Raw genomic sequence first — 15,250 nt, forward strand, 5'->3', positions numbered from 1 at the left:
CCAAGGGCATCTCATCCCTCCTTGATATATTTCCAGTCCTTTGGCAATTATCACAGTTCTTCACATAAGCATAAGCATCTTTAAATAATGTAAGCCAAAAGAAACCTTCTTGCAAAATCTTTGCTGCAGTACGTGAACCACCAAAGTGTCCCCCACTTGGAGATGAATGACAATGATACAAGATCTCAACAATCTCACTTTCAGCTACACACTCAAATAAGTGTTCATCTGGGAAATTCTCATTGATAGGCACACATGATTGAGTTACCTCATCTTGCTCCAACCTCAACAGATGATCAACTATTTGATTTTCAATACCTTTTCTATCTTGGATCTCAAGGTCAAATTCTTGGAGTAATAGTATCCAATGAATTAGCCTTGATTTTGTATCTTTCTTTGTGAGCAAGTATTTAATGGCTGCATGGTCAGTAAATATTGTAACTTTGGTGCCTATAAGATACGAGCGCAATTTGTCAAAAGCAAAAACTATAACAAATAGTTCCTTTTTAGTTACCGTATAATTGAGTTGGTCTCCCATCAAAGTTCTACTTGCATAGTAAATAGGGTGAAACACTTTGTTTCTTCTTTGACCTATTAGAGCTTTAACGGCATAATCACTTGCATCGCACATCAACTCAAAAAGTGAGCTCCAAGTAGGTGTAACGATTATTGAGGCTGAGATTAACCATTATTTCAAATCTTCAAAAGCTTTCAAACATGCTTTGTTGAAATCAAACACAGTATCTTTCTCAACAACAAACACAATGGTTTAGAAATTTTCGAGAAATCTTTGATCAACCTTTGGTAAAAATCGGTATGGCCTAAGAAACTTCTGACTCCTTTCATATTAATTAGGGCCGATAATCTTTCAATTACTTCCACCTTTGCTTTATCAACTTCAAATCCTCTATTTGAGATTTTATGCCCTAAGATAATCCCTTCCTTAACGATAAAATGACATTTTTCGTAGTTAAGGACAATATTCGTCTCTTCGCATCTCTTCAGTACCTTAGCCAAATTACTCAAACAAATATCATAAGTGTTACCAAAAATAGAAAAATCATCCATGAAAACCTCAACAAAATTTTCAACCATATTAGTGAATATTGTCATCATGTATCGTTGAAATGTTGTAGGTGTATTGCATAAACCAAAAGGCATTCGCTTAAAAGCAAATGTACTGTATGGACAAGTAAAGGTTATTTTATGTTGGTCCTCCAGAGCTACAACTATTTGGTTATATCCCGAATAGCCATCTAAAAAAATAATAGAATTCATTATCTGCCAGTCTATCTAACATCTAATCTATAAAAGGCAACAGAAAATGGTCCTTCCGAGTGGCTTTATTCAACTTTCTATAGTCAATACAGATTTTCCAACCAGTAACGGTTCTCGTTGGAATCAACTCGTTATGCTCATTTTCAACAATCGTTATTCCACCTTTCTTCGACACACACTGCACCGGACTTACCCACGAACTATTTGAAATAAAATAGATGATTCCTACATTTAACCATTTGATCACTTCCTTTCTCATAACTTCCTTCATAATAGGATTGAGCCTCATTTGCCCATCAATTTGAGCTCTTTCACCTTCTTCTACAATAATTTTATGCATGCAAAAAGAAGGGCTTATACTTCGAATATCAGCTATGGTCCAACCAATTGCTTTATTAAATTTCTTTAAAACAGCAATTAGCTGCTCCTCTTGATCTTTCGCCAGTTCTGCTGAAATAATCACAAGCAAAGTGGAACAGTCCCCTAAATACATGTATTTCAAATGAGAAGGAAGTACCTTTAGTTCGATTTTAGGTGGTTCTTCAATTGACAACTTGGGTTGCACAAATTCTCTGACTTCTAACTCCGACGATTCAAACCGTGTGGATTGAATAAAATTTCTCGAATTGGCTTCCATCAAAGCCATGTTTTCTTCACCTTTTTTATTCTCCAAAGGGTCAAGATCTAAGGCTTTCTCCAATGGATCTTCTTCAAAATTGCTTTCCATAGAAACCAAGGTTTTTTATCTTTTCCATAACTAAATACTCTTCTGTCGGATCGGGAAATTTCATCGCTTTAAGGATGTTAAAGGTTACTTGATTGTCTTGAACTCGCATGGTGAGTTCACCTTTCTACACATCAATTAACGTTCTTCCCGTGGCTAAGAAAGGTCTCCCAAGGATGATCGGTACTTCTTTATCTCCTTCAAAATCGAAGACAATGAAATTAGTAAGAAAAATAAATTTATCGACTCTTACCAAAACATCCTTGATCTTTCCTTTGGGGTATACTAAAGATTGATCTACTAGTTGAAGCGTTACATTTGTAACTTCACCTATCCCTAGCATCTTGAAAATAGACTTAGGCATCAAGTATCACACAATGCTTTACCACAGTAAGATTCACCAATGTTATAGGGTATAGTAAAGCTTCCTGGGTCTTTCAATTTCGGTAGTAGTTTTTTCTGCAAGAATGCACTGCACTCCTTTGTCAAGGCAAAAGTCTCATAGTAACTCAGTAATTTCTTCTTGGACAGTATATCCTTCATAAACTTAACATAATTTAGCATTTGTTGTAAAGCCTCCACCAACGGAATATTGATGTGTAACTGCTTCAGAACATCCAAAAACTTCTTGAATTGCACCTCTTGCTTCTGCTTGTGTTGTTGCAATCTTTGCGAATATAGAGGTGATGGAACTTTTGGTTTAATCGAATAAATCTTCTGAGTAGGTAAATATGCATCCAAAGAAGATGTTAAAGTATTTGAATTCACTAAGTTAGGATTTACCTTGTCAGGCTTTACAGATTCTAACTCTTTTGGTGTAGGAATTTCAACAACTGGTTGATTCTTCTCAACGGGCTTATCTTCGACATCAATCAATCGGGGTTTCAGAATTTTCCCACTTCGCAATGCCACTGACTTGATATGTTCTTACCCAAATTTCTTGGATTCTCAGTATCGCTCAGCAAGATTCCTTGCAATCTATTACGAAGCTCTATAGCTAACTGACCCATTTGGTTTTCCAAATTTTTCAATGTTGCTGCTTGGCTTTGGACCGAAGCGTCATTCTTTGCCATGTATGCTTTCAACAAGTTCTCCAACCTACTTGATGACTCAAATTGAGGTGGTTTTGGAGCTTGCTGATTAAACCCTTGAGATTGGTTGGGTCTATGCTACAATAAGTTGTTATTCGATCCATTTCCTTGGTTACACCAAGAAAAGTTAGGATGATTACGCCATGAAAGATTGTAGAAGTTGGACTGGGGTCCTTGATCACTCCTATTTTGATGTTGGTTCCTCACATAATACACTAACTCGGGATTTGATAGATAATTTTCAAAAGAATGACCTTCCCCACATCACACACAGGAAACTATTCAAATGGACTCGGTGGCTGAGCTGAAAAATTATTAGCACTATTAGCGGTAAACTATTTTATCATAGAAGAAATAGACAATACCTAAGCTGATAACGAAGTGAGGGCATCAACTTCATGAACTCCGACTGCACGTCTTCCTGAAGTTGTTCAATTTGTTGGCCATTGATAGTTATTACTCACGATCCTCTCAATGATCTCATTAGCCTCATTATAAGGCTTAGACAAAATTGCACTGTTCGTAGAAATATCTACCATCAATCTTGTATGTGCATTGATACCATTATAGAATGTATCCAACTGGATACAATGAGGAATCCCATAATGAGGACACTTACGAAGTAACTCCTTGAATCACTTCCAAGCCTCATACAAAAACTCATCATCCAATTTTTGGAAAGTTATGATCTCGTTCCTCAACTTAGCATATTTGCTAGGTGAGAAATACTTAACCAAAAATCTCTTTACTAATTCTTGCCATATAGATATGGAACTTGGTGGCAATGAATTGAGCTATGTTTGTGCTCGACCTCGCAATGAGTACGGAAACAACTTCAACCTCAATGTATCTTCAATCACATCGGCTATCTTGAATGAATCACTCACCTCCATAAATAATCAAAGGTGGAGATGTGGATCTTTCGTGGGCATACCACTGAATTGGCCCACCATTTGGAGCATTTGAAACTTCATTGGTTTCAATTTAAATTGGGTTGTCTCAATATCTGGCCCTCTAATTCCTGAATTTAACTCACAGAAAAGTGGCACAGCATATTGTCTGATGCATCAGTCCCTATCATCGACAATGAGGATAGGGTTTCGTACACAATCGACTTCATTACCTTGGTCTTGATTCTGATTTCCAATATCTATCTTGACTTGTCTTTGAGTTGTTCGTTCACGTCTTCTTTGTTTGAAAGTTCGTTAGATTTTAGGGTCTACAGGGAGTAAATCGATAATCGGATCTAAGCTCATAAACACTTGAAAAGAAAATCAAAAAATTAAAAAGAATAAGTTAGTAATGTTAGAAATAAAAAAATTGGAAGTAAATAATTTCACAAAAAAATGACTATGGAAACAGTTAACAATCCTCGGCAACGGCGCCAAAAACTTATAACACGTAGGTCTGTGCAAGTGTACATAGTCGTTATCAAGTAATAAGTAAGTATCGAGTTATCGTCTCCACTGGGATTGTATTTGTGTTAAATCACTTAATTGTAAAATTATACTAACAACTTGGTAAATAAAAACACAATATGGCTGAGAAGTGATGATTAAAATTAAATATATTAAACTAAATGCAATGATCCCTAATGCAAAATTATCCTAAGTATGCAAACTATATGAATAAAATAGATTTTAGAAAAATTAAACACAATTTGCAACAATTATAACATAAATAAACTAGAACAATTACTTTAATTAAACTCAATTTATTATCAACATACTTAATAACATTTGAAAAAACATTCCATGGCAACTCGATCTTTCATGAGTTTGGAAACCATATTGGGTCCTTTCGAAATCCTTTACTTACTAAATACGCATTTTATTGATCCTTATTTACTAAGGGTTTCTTAGCATTCGTGTGAGGTAATAGGGACATGTTAGGTTTGAAACAATTTAATCACACAAATCTAAAAACTATGCAGATAACAGAGCTTGGTTAGATTTGTTATGTAACCTACAATTAAATCGAGTTAGGATCTAAATTGAGCATGCACAGTTCAATTACGTGTCCACTAGCTGTCGTCTGGTTAGGATCGCTTAGCTAATTCAGATGTATTTCAATCACGTATGAACGAAATACAGACTTGATTTTAACTGAAAACATGATTGATTGAGGCTCAAACATTATAAGCATGAATTAAATAAATACTATTTAATCAAAGTAGTCATCCTAGTTTAAATAAAATTAAGCTAACATTGTTGTAAACAAGAACAAAGGACATATAGCAAACATTTTTAGATTAAATCAAAGAAAAGAAAGATTAAACCCAAATCAAAGTGGCTATCACCCAAGACTCTAACTGACGAGGCTCCTTCGCTCTTTCACTTTTCTCCTTTGATAATGGCTCTCCAAGGTGGCCGACCAAGGGCTTTTTAAGAGGCCTAATTACTAAAATCTCTATGAAAATGCTAGGCGTGAGAAATGGAAAATGTTAAAGAGAATTGAGAGAGAAGAGAGAATGATTGTAACACCTCAAGCTTTTAAATATATTTCTGTAATTTAGTGACACAACTGTGTCTCTACTTCAGTGGTTAAGTGTTCTGGGTGTGTGTGAGATGTCCCAAGTTCAAGCTTTAGCTTGGGCAAATTTTGGCTTTTTAATGAATAAAGTCTTACTCTTGTTCAATAGGCTTATATTTGATTGTTTGTAAAATTCTAGCAGAATGGACCAGCTGGTCTGGTGGTTAAGTGGTGTGAATTTAAGTTGGAGGTCCTATGCTTGAATCAAGGTGTAAGCAAGGGTTTATATTTTTACCTCGGTAGGTTGAAAGTGTTTGAGTGGAGCCGAAATTCTGATGATGGTTTGGGTGTTGGATGGTTTTAGAGAAGTGAGGGGTAGTGGGAGTGTTTTGAGGGATTGGGGGAATAATTAGAGGGATTTGGAGAGCTATCGGAATCTCATTGTGATCTTTTCATTTTTTTTGAAATTTCAATTGTCTTTCTAATTCTATCAACCCCTTTTCCCCTTACTCTTTGCCAAAATTCTGTGCTTCCTCACCTTTCTTTCTTCACGATTTCTTCTCCATACCATCTTTTTTCAATCCATGTTTGTTTACAACTGTAGGTAAGCAATTTTGGTGTTTTGGTATCTCGGTTTTTAATACATTAATGGGGAATCTATGTTTAACTATTTTGACAGCCAATAATCTAGTGTGAGGGGTGGTTCTAGTGCTGGATTGTGATAGGAGACATTCGTGGTTTGTAAGGTAAGGGCTTTTTCGCTCGAAAACTGTCTAACCCATTTTGGGGTATAGTGTAATTCGATTGATTGAGTGTTTGATTGAGTGAAATATAATTAATTTAGGTTCTGGAGTGCTCAGGGTTACATTAGCTTCGAATCGGTACCAGGTGTATACCCGGAAATACAGAAAAAGAGAATCAGAGAAAGCCAAAAAATAATTCTGTCGATGCCACACGGGCGTGTGGTCGACCATGTGGTAGGCCGTGTGGCAATACACGGCCATGTGAATGATGAACCAGGCCGTGTGTGCATGACACAGGCGCATGACATGGCAGTGTGATAGTTGACGAGGCCATGTGCGAGACACGGGCTCGTCTATTTGGGCCGTGTGGGCCACACGGGCCTGTGGGCCCACTCGGGTGAACCACACGAGCGTGTGTAATTTTTGGGCCAGGCTATGTGATCCACATGGCAAAGGCCAATTTTTGGCGTGTGGGCCCACACGGGTAAGCCATATTGGCATTTGAGCCCATTTTTCTAAAATAATTTGTAAGGTTGCACGGGTCGCCCAAGTCGACTGTGACCTACCGTAGGGTCGGTAAGCATTACTTAGACCCTTGATTCTGTGATCTGATTACGTGATGTATGTGTTAAGCGTGTTACTCTTAGCATGTGTATGATCTGTTAAATTGCATTATAGCATACCATATTTGCATGATGCATTGTATCGGGGTGGGGTTGATGATATGATGGAGGAAGTATTCTGAAAGGCTCTTAAGCTTGTTATCTGGCAACTCAACTGCAATTATCTGATTATGTGTCGCATTTCGGTTTAGCACGGTGTGTTGGGATGGGTGGGTCGATTTTATCCCCACATGGTGTGTTGGGTTGGACGGAGTTAGTGTGCAGGGCTAGCGGACGTGATTATGTTATTCTTCTCTGCTATGCATGTATCTGAGATTGGCTAGGGCCCAGTTCGTATCTGATTCTGTATCTGAATAGACCAAGGTCCACACCGATTCTACAAAGGGCTCCGGCCTGAATTATCTGTTATTTGGATATATGACTGACTTTTGCTACTGTGTATATTTTCTGTGGGGATTACACATTGAGTTTACGAAAACTCACCCTTTTCTGTTTAATCTGCGTAGGTAATCCCCAGAGTTGACGGATTAGTGTAGCGGAGGGCTCAACGGTGACCACCACTATCGAGCTGCTTATTTACAGTTTTTACGATTACATCGCTTATTTTTTATTGATATTTTCTGTATGATGGACTTTGGGACTGTTTGGTTTTAATTTGGGATTTTGAACTGTTGATTATGGATTTATAAACTGCAATGCAACAAAATATGGTTTTCCTATAATAAACTAAAATTTTCGTAAATGAAACGGTTTTCAAAAATTATTTGGGTTTCAAAAGCTTCCGCGTAAAAGAAATATTTTAAATCAAATCAATTAGAATATGGTTTCGCGTAAAAGTTAATAATTGGAAACAATTTGAAGGTCAATGCGCTTTCAAAAACACTCTCATATGACATCGCTAGATTCGGCCATAACGTCTAAGTCAGGTTTGGGGTGTTACATTTAGTGGTATCAGAGTCAGGTTGCAAAACTTGGCTGTGGGTTTAGGTTTTAAAGATTGGTTTTAAATAAATGATTTATAAATAATTTGAAATATTTTTGGAATAAGTATGTGGTACATCGAGTCTCCAGCGTCAATCCTGTGAGTTTCTGAAACTCTATTTAGAATTGTCTAAAAGTATGATTAGAATGTACTGAAACTACTTTAGGGAGTATATCACACTGAAAACACTTATGTAGTGTAAACTGAAAACTGTAGTGAGACTACTACTCGTGATAACTGACTCTGAACATTCTGATACTGAACTGCATTAAATATCTGTTAATAAATATTAGAATTGTAACTAATGCATAAAACTGTTAATGTAGATAAATTTTAAAATCTACAATGAGTGCACGTGGTATTCGTGGACGGGGTACTAGAAGCTGTGGTAGAGGCCGTAGAAGGGCTCAAACGGGGTCTTCATCATCTGAGAATCTGCCTAATTTAGATACTAGTAGACATCGGTATCACCTATGACAGAGACTAGATCTTGAGATTGTGCGACTAGGGACGATGCACTATCCCAAGCCATGCTACGGATTTTGGAGAGGGTCGCTGGGCCCAACACTAAAATTAGGGGTCGAGGGTCGGTTACGGAATGACTCTGGTCCAATAGAGCTGAGATATTCAGGGGTGTCACTAGGGTCACCCCTAATGTGGCTGAGTCATGGATTGAGGCCACAAAGAGGATCATGGACAATTTGGACTGCACCCCCAAACAGAAACTAAAGGATGCAGTGTCGCTACTGAGAGATGAGGCGTACCAGTTGTGGCTAACGGTTAAGGAGGGCACCCAGCCCGACCGACTGACATGGGATTTCTTTAAGACGGCCTTCCAGGGTAAATATGTAGGGGCTAGTTATATTGACGCTAGGAGGCGAGAGTTCCTTAATCTCACCCAAGGGGATCTTTCAGTGGCTGAGTATGAGGCCGAGTTCCTAAGGTTGAGTCGTTATGGGCGAGGCATGGTGGCGACCGAGTATGAGCACTATGTCCGATTTGAGGATGGTCTTAGGGACTGTGAGTTCTGGTAGCTCCACAGAGGGAGCGTGATTTCTCAGCCTTAGTTGAGAAGGTAAAGATCGCTGAAGAGGTAGAGTGTACTAAGCGCCAAAACTGAGATAGAGGAAAGACTCAGAGGGATTTGAAGCCCTCAAATTCTAGGATGAGGCCTAAGAAAAAGGCCAGATCTGATGGGCCAGTGAGAGTTGGGCCTCCTGCTGTACCTACTGCGGTGGCGCTTTATGGGCACTATGGTAGACTCTATCCGGGCGAGTGTTGGAGGACTACTGGGGCATGTCTGAGATGTGGGTCGACTGAGCATCATGTTAAAGACTGTCCATTGAGATGTTCCGCTAAAGGTCCAAGGGACAGTATTTCTGGCTGATCTAATAGAGCTTTCGTTTGGGGAGTTTGATCTGATTCTGGGGATGGACTGGCTGGTTAAACACCGGATGAGTTTGGATTGTGCGATGAAAAGGGTTGTCTTGAAGACTGAGGAGGACAATGAAGTAGTCGTGATTGGGGAACAAAGTGATTATTTGACTAATGTGATTTCTGCGTTAGCAGCAAAAAAGTTAGTGAGGAAAGAGTGTAAGGCATTTCTAGCCTACGTCAGTGTTTCTGATTCGGAGGACTCTTCGGTTAAGGACATCAGAACCGTTAGGGGCTTTCCAGATGTTTTTCCTGTGGAACTACTGGGGTTGCCTCCGAGCTAAGAGGTAGAGTTTGGGATTGAGTTGATTCTTAGTACAGCTCTAGTGTGTATTGCCCCTTACTGAATGGCATCGAAGGAGCTTACAGAGCTTAAGGCTCAAATTCAAAAACTGTTAGATCATGGGTTCATTCATCTTAGTGTGTCTCCGTGGGGAGCACATGTGCTATTTGTAAAGAAGAAAGATGGGACAATGAGGATGAGCATTGATTATCGACGTTTCGTAGAAGGCTTCTCTTTGATCACGACTTCGATGACTAAGCTTCTGCGTAAAGGAGTTCCTTTCGTTTGGACTGATGCACAGTAGGAGAGTTTTGATAAGCTTAAGACTGTTCTGAATCAAGCTCCTGCTCTAATACAGCCTGAGCCTGGTAAAGACTTTGTGGTATATAGTGATGCATCGCATGTGGGTTTGGGTTGCGTTCTGATACAAGATGGTAAATTGGTTACTTATGTGTCTTGTCAGCTCAAGACTCATGACGTAAATTATTCGATGCATGATTTGGAGTTGGCAGCGATAGTCTTCGCTTTGAAAATTTGGAGGCACTATCTATACGGTGAGAAGTGTACTATCCACACTGATCATAAGAGCCTCAAGTATCTCCTCACTTAGAAGGAGTTAAATCTTAGGCAGCGTAAATGGGTTAAGCTGCTTAAGGATTATGACTGCACCATTGAGTACTATCCTGGTAAGGCCAATGTGGTAGCCGATGCGTTGAGCCGTAGAGCCATAACTGATCTGAGAGCGATGTTCGCTCGACTTAGCCTTTTTGACGATGGGAGTCTGTTGGTAGAACTTCAGGTTAAGTCGACATGGATTGATCAAATCAGAGATAAATAGTTAGGGGATAAGTCTCTTGAGTTGCATTTTCGTCAAGTTGAGAGGGGTGCTACTATTGATTTTGGGATTAACAATGATGGGGTACTGTGTTTTTGCGGTCAGATTTGTGTACCGAATGATGAGAATTTGAGACTGTCGATTCTAAGGGAGGCACATAGTAGCCCTTATGCTATACATCCCAGCGAGAATAAAATGTATCGAGATCTGCGAAAGTTGTACTGGTGGCCAGGGTTGAAGCGTGATGTTGCTGACTTCATTACTCGCTGTTTGACTTGTCAGCAGGTTAAGGTTGAACATCAGCTACCTTCGGGTTTGCTGCAGTTGGTAAAGATACCATTATGGAAATGGGAGCGAGTAACGATGGACTTCGTTAGTGGGTTGTCTCTGACACCCACTAATAAGGATTCTATATGGGTCATCGTGGATCGATTGACCAAGTCTGGTCATTTCATTCCAGTCAGGACGAACTTCTCTCTACAAAAACTGGCTAAACTCTACATTTCTGAAATAGTGAGGCTACATGGGGTACCTGTCTCGATCATCTTTGATAGGGATCCTCATTTCACGTCTCGGTTCAAGAAGAAGCTTCATGAGGCTCTGGGTTCAAGATTAGACTTCAATACTGCTTTCCATCCTCAGACAGATGGTCAGTTGGAGAGGGTGATTCAGATACTGGAGGACATGTTAAAGAGTTGCGTTATTGATTTCCGAGGCAGTTGGGAGGAGTACTTGCCATTAACAGAGTTCGCATACAATAATAGCTACTAGTGTAGTATACAGATGGCACCTTACGAGGAACTGTATGGTCGTAAGTGTCGCACTCCCTTATGTTAGACTGAGTTGGGTGAGCAATGTATTCTAGGTCCGGAGTTGGTTTCAGAAACTAAGGACAAGGTCCATTTGATTCAAGATCGACTGAAAGCGGCTTCTGATAGGTAGAAGTCCATTGCAGATCTGAAGCATCGAGAGATAGAATATTCTGTGAGAGACCTCGCTTTTCTTAAGGTCTCGCCATGGAAAAAGATTCTGAGGTTCGGTCACAAGGGCAAGCTGAGCCCTCAGTTTATTAGGCCGTACCGAATTCTGAAATGAGTGGGGCCAGTTGCATACCAATTGGAGCTACCTCTAGAGTTAGAGTGCATACATGATGTGTTTCACGTTTCAATGTTGAGACGCTATTGCTATGATCCCACACACATTATTCTCATAGAGAAGATTGAGGTTAGGCCAGATCTAACGTTTGAGGAGGAGTCAGTTTAGATTTTAGATCGCAACATTAAGGTTCTATGAAGGAAGCCTATCCCTTTGGTGAAGGTGCTGTGGTGGAATCATAGCACACAGGAGGCGACTTGGGAGCCGGAGGATTCGATGCTTCAGTAGTATCCTCACCTTTTCTGACCAGGTAAAATTTTGAGGCCGAAATTTTCTTTTAGAGGGGTAGAGTTATAACACCCCAAGTTTTTAAATATATTTCTGTAATTCAGTGACACAATTGTGTATCTACTTCAGTGGTTAAGTGTTCTGGGTGTGTGTGAGAGGCTCCAAGTTCAAGCTTTAGCTTTGGAAAATTTTGGCTTTTTAATGAATAAAGCCTTACTCTTGCTCAATAGGCTTATATTTGACTGTGTGTAAAATTCTGCAGAATGGGCCTGCTGGTCTGGTGGTTAAGTGGAGTGAATTTAAGCTGGAGGTCCTGTGCTTGAATCAAGGTGTAAGCAAGGGTGCCTTGGTGAGTTGCAAGTGTTTGAGTGGAGTCGAAATTCTGATGATGGTTGGGGTGTTGGATGGTTTTGGAGAAGTGTGGGATAGTGGGAGTATTTTGAGGGATTGGGGGAGTAATTAGAGGGATTTGGAGAGCTATCAGAATTCCATTATGATCTTTTCATTTTTTTTGAAATTTCGATTGTCTTCCTAATTCTGTCAACCTCTTTTCCCCTTACTCTCTGCCGAAATTGTGTGCTTCCTCACCTTCTTTTCTTCACGATTTCTTCTCCATACCATCTTTTTGCAAGCCATGTTTGTTCACGACCGTAGATAAGCGATTTTGGTGTTTTGGTATCTCAGTTTTTAAATCATTAATGGGGAATCTATGTTTAACTATTTTGACAGCCAATAATCTGGTGTGAGGGGTGGTTCTAGTGCCGAATTGTGATAGGAGACGTGGTTCGAAGGTACTATTTTGGGGTATAGTGTAATTTGATTGATTGAGTGTTTGATTGAGTGAAATATGGTTAATTTTAGGTTGTGGAGTGCTCGGGGTTGCGTTAGCTTCGAATTGATACCTGGTGTGTACCCGAAAACACAGGAAAAGAGAATCAGAGGAAGCCAAAAAATGATTCTGTCGACACCACACGGGTGTGTGGTCGCCCGTTGGTAGGCCATGTGTCAGTACATGACTGTGTGAATGACGAACCAGGCTATGTATGCATGACACGACCTTGTGATGGCTGTCAAGGCCATGTGCGAGACACGAATTTTTGGGCCCACACAGGCATGTGGGATTTTTGGACCAGGCCGTGTGATCCATACAGCCAAGGCCAATTTGGACCGTGTGGGCAGTACGGGCGTGTAGGCCCACACAAGTAGGCTACATAGGCGTGGGAGCCCATTTTTTTGAAATAATCTGTAAGCTTGCACAGGTCGCCCAAGTCGACTTTGACCTACCGTAGGGTTGGTAAACATTAGTTAGACCCCTGATTCTGTGATCTGATAACGTGATATATGTATTAAACATGTTACTCTTAGCATGTGTATCTAACTAATTGTATGATATGTTAAATTGCAATATAGCATGCCATATTTGCATGATACATTGCATCGGGGTGGGTTGATGTTATGATGGAAGAAGTATTTTGAAAGGCTCTTAAGCCTGTTATCTGGCAGCTCAGCTGCAATTATCTGATTATGTGACGCATTTCAGTACAGCACGGTGTGTTGGGATGGGTGGGTCGATTTTATCCCCACATGGTGTGTTGGGTTGGACGGAGTTGGTGTGCAGGGTTGGTGGGCATGATTTTGTTATTCTGCTCTATAATGCATGTTATATCTGAGATGGGCTAGGGCTCAGTTCGTATCTGATTCTATATCTAAGTGAACTAAGGTCCACACCGATTCTGTAAAGGGCTCAGGCCCAAATTATCTGTTATTTGTATATATGACTGACTTTTGCTACTGTGTATATTTTTCTATGGGGATTACACACTGAGTTTCCGAAAACTCACCCTTTTTTGTTTAATCTGTGTAGGTAATCCCAAGACTTGACGGATCGGGGCAGTGGAGGGCTCAACGGTGACCACCACTATCGAACTGCTTATTTACAGTTTTTGCGGTTACACCGTTTATTTCTTGTTGGTATTTTATGTATGATGGACTTTGGGACTGTTTGGTTTTAATTTGGGATTTTGAGCTGTTGATTATGGATTTATAAACTGCAACGCAACAAAGTATGGTTTTCCTAAAATAATCTAAAATTTCCGTAAATGAAACGGTTTTCAAGAATTATTTTGGTTTCAAAAGCTTCCGCGTAAAAGAAATATTTTAAATCAAATCAATTAGAACACGATTTCTCGAACTAAGTAAAAGTTAATAATTGGAAATGATTTGAAGGTCAATGCGTTTTCAAAAACACTCTCATGTGACTTCGCCAGATTCGGCCATAACGTTCAGGCCGGGTTTGGGGAGTTACGATGATAATAGATGAGGGATGATTGGTGAGGGTCAAATGAGGTCTTATTTATAAATGAAGAGAGGAGGGTAGTTTGCTAAAAATATAGAGGTTTAGTCTCTTCAAGCTTTTCCATTGAGTGGCCAGCCAATCTTAGTGGATTTTGAGTTGAATTTTGCTTGATTTTTAAGCAATTTAAATGCCATAACAATTCAGGATTGAGACTCGGTCAAATGTAAATCTTCGGGCGAATCTCTAATTTCTTCAACATTGCAAGGACCTTGTGTAATTAAAGTAAAATGTGGTTTATGTGGACAACCATGTGTAGCCAAATTTGGGTTGACTTGGTTTTCAATTTGAACAGTTTTTTTTTGTAATCCAGCAAAGCTATCAGATCTGTCCAAAATAAATAGATAAATTAAAGGACCAAAGAACAAAATTTATCCAATAATTAATTAAAACCCAAATTATTAATGAAATATTTTAAAATGAATTATTAAATATAATTTTATATTTTATTATTTAATTTAATCATGCATGGCCCATTTTATGTCTTAAAAATATAATATGTTCAAATAAATCTAAAATAAGTCATTTTATGCATGAAAACTATATAATAAAGCATAAAATCATATTTTAATAATTTCGATGTCCTAATTTCATATCTTCACATATTTCATTAATTTATTAAACAATTACTTAGTTTTAACAACAAATTTAAGTAAAAAGGTGATAAATTACATAGGAAAAATCCTATATATTTTTCAGTTTACAAAGCCCCATCTGACAACTCTCAACCCGCACAAGCCAGAACATCCACTGCTCGAAGAAAGGAGCAGATAGTAAATTCAGACGAGTGCAACCACACCGAGGAGTTCGATGATGACGATTTTGCAAACCTCTGAGGGAGTAAAAGAGAAAACTAGAATAATTTTTTATTTACTTTCCTGTTGTTAGAATTTAATTGTAATTTCCTTAAAAAATTGTGTGTTTATTCTGTGTAGGAACCCTATACATTAGGTGACACTACAATTTAGAGCTAAACCGGCATGAGGAAGACAATTCAACTACATCTGAGGAACTTCAATGATTAAACCGACTAATCTCTTTCTCCTATA

General features: G+C 39.0%; 1 non-coding gene across 1 annotated transcript; it reads left to right on the forward strand.

Moving 5' to 3' along the window:
- The first annotated feature begins 3,690 nt into the window (after positions 1 to 3,690).
- LOC121231105 (small nucleolar RNA R71) lies at positions 3,691 to 3,797 on the forward strand. Its single transcript, XR_005929173.1, has one exon. It is a non-coding gene; the product is annotated as a small nucleolar RNA R71 (small nucleolar RNA).
- The last annotated feature ends 11,453 nt before the right edge of the window (positions 3,798 to 15,250 follow it).

The sequence above is a fragment of the Gossypium hirsutum genome, chromosome A06, assembly GCF_007990345.1.
Source record: "Gossypium hirsutum isolate 1008001.06 chromosome A06, Gossypium_hirsutum_v2.1, whole genome shotgun sequence".
NCBI lineage: Eukaryota > Viridiplantae > Streptophyta > Magnoliopsida > Malvales > Malvaceae > Gossypium > Gossypium hirsutum.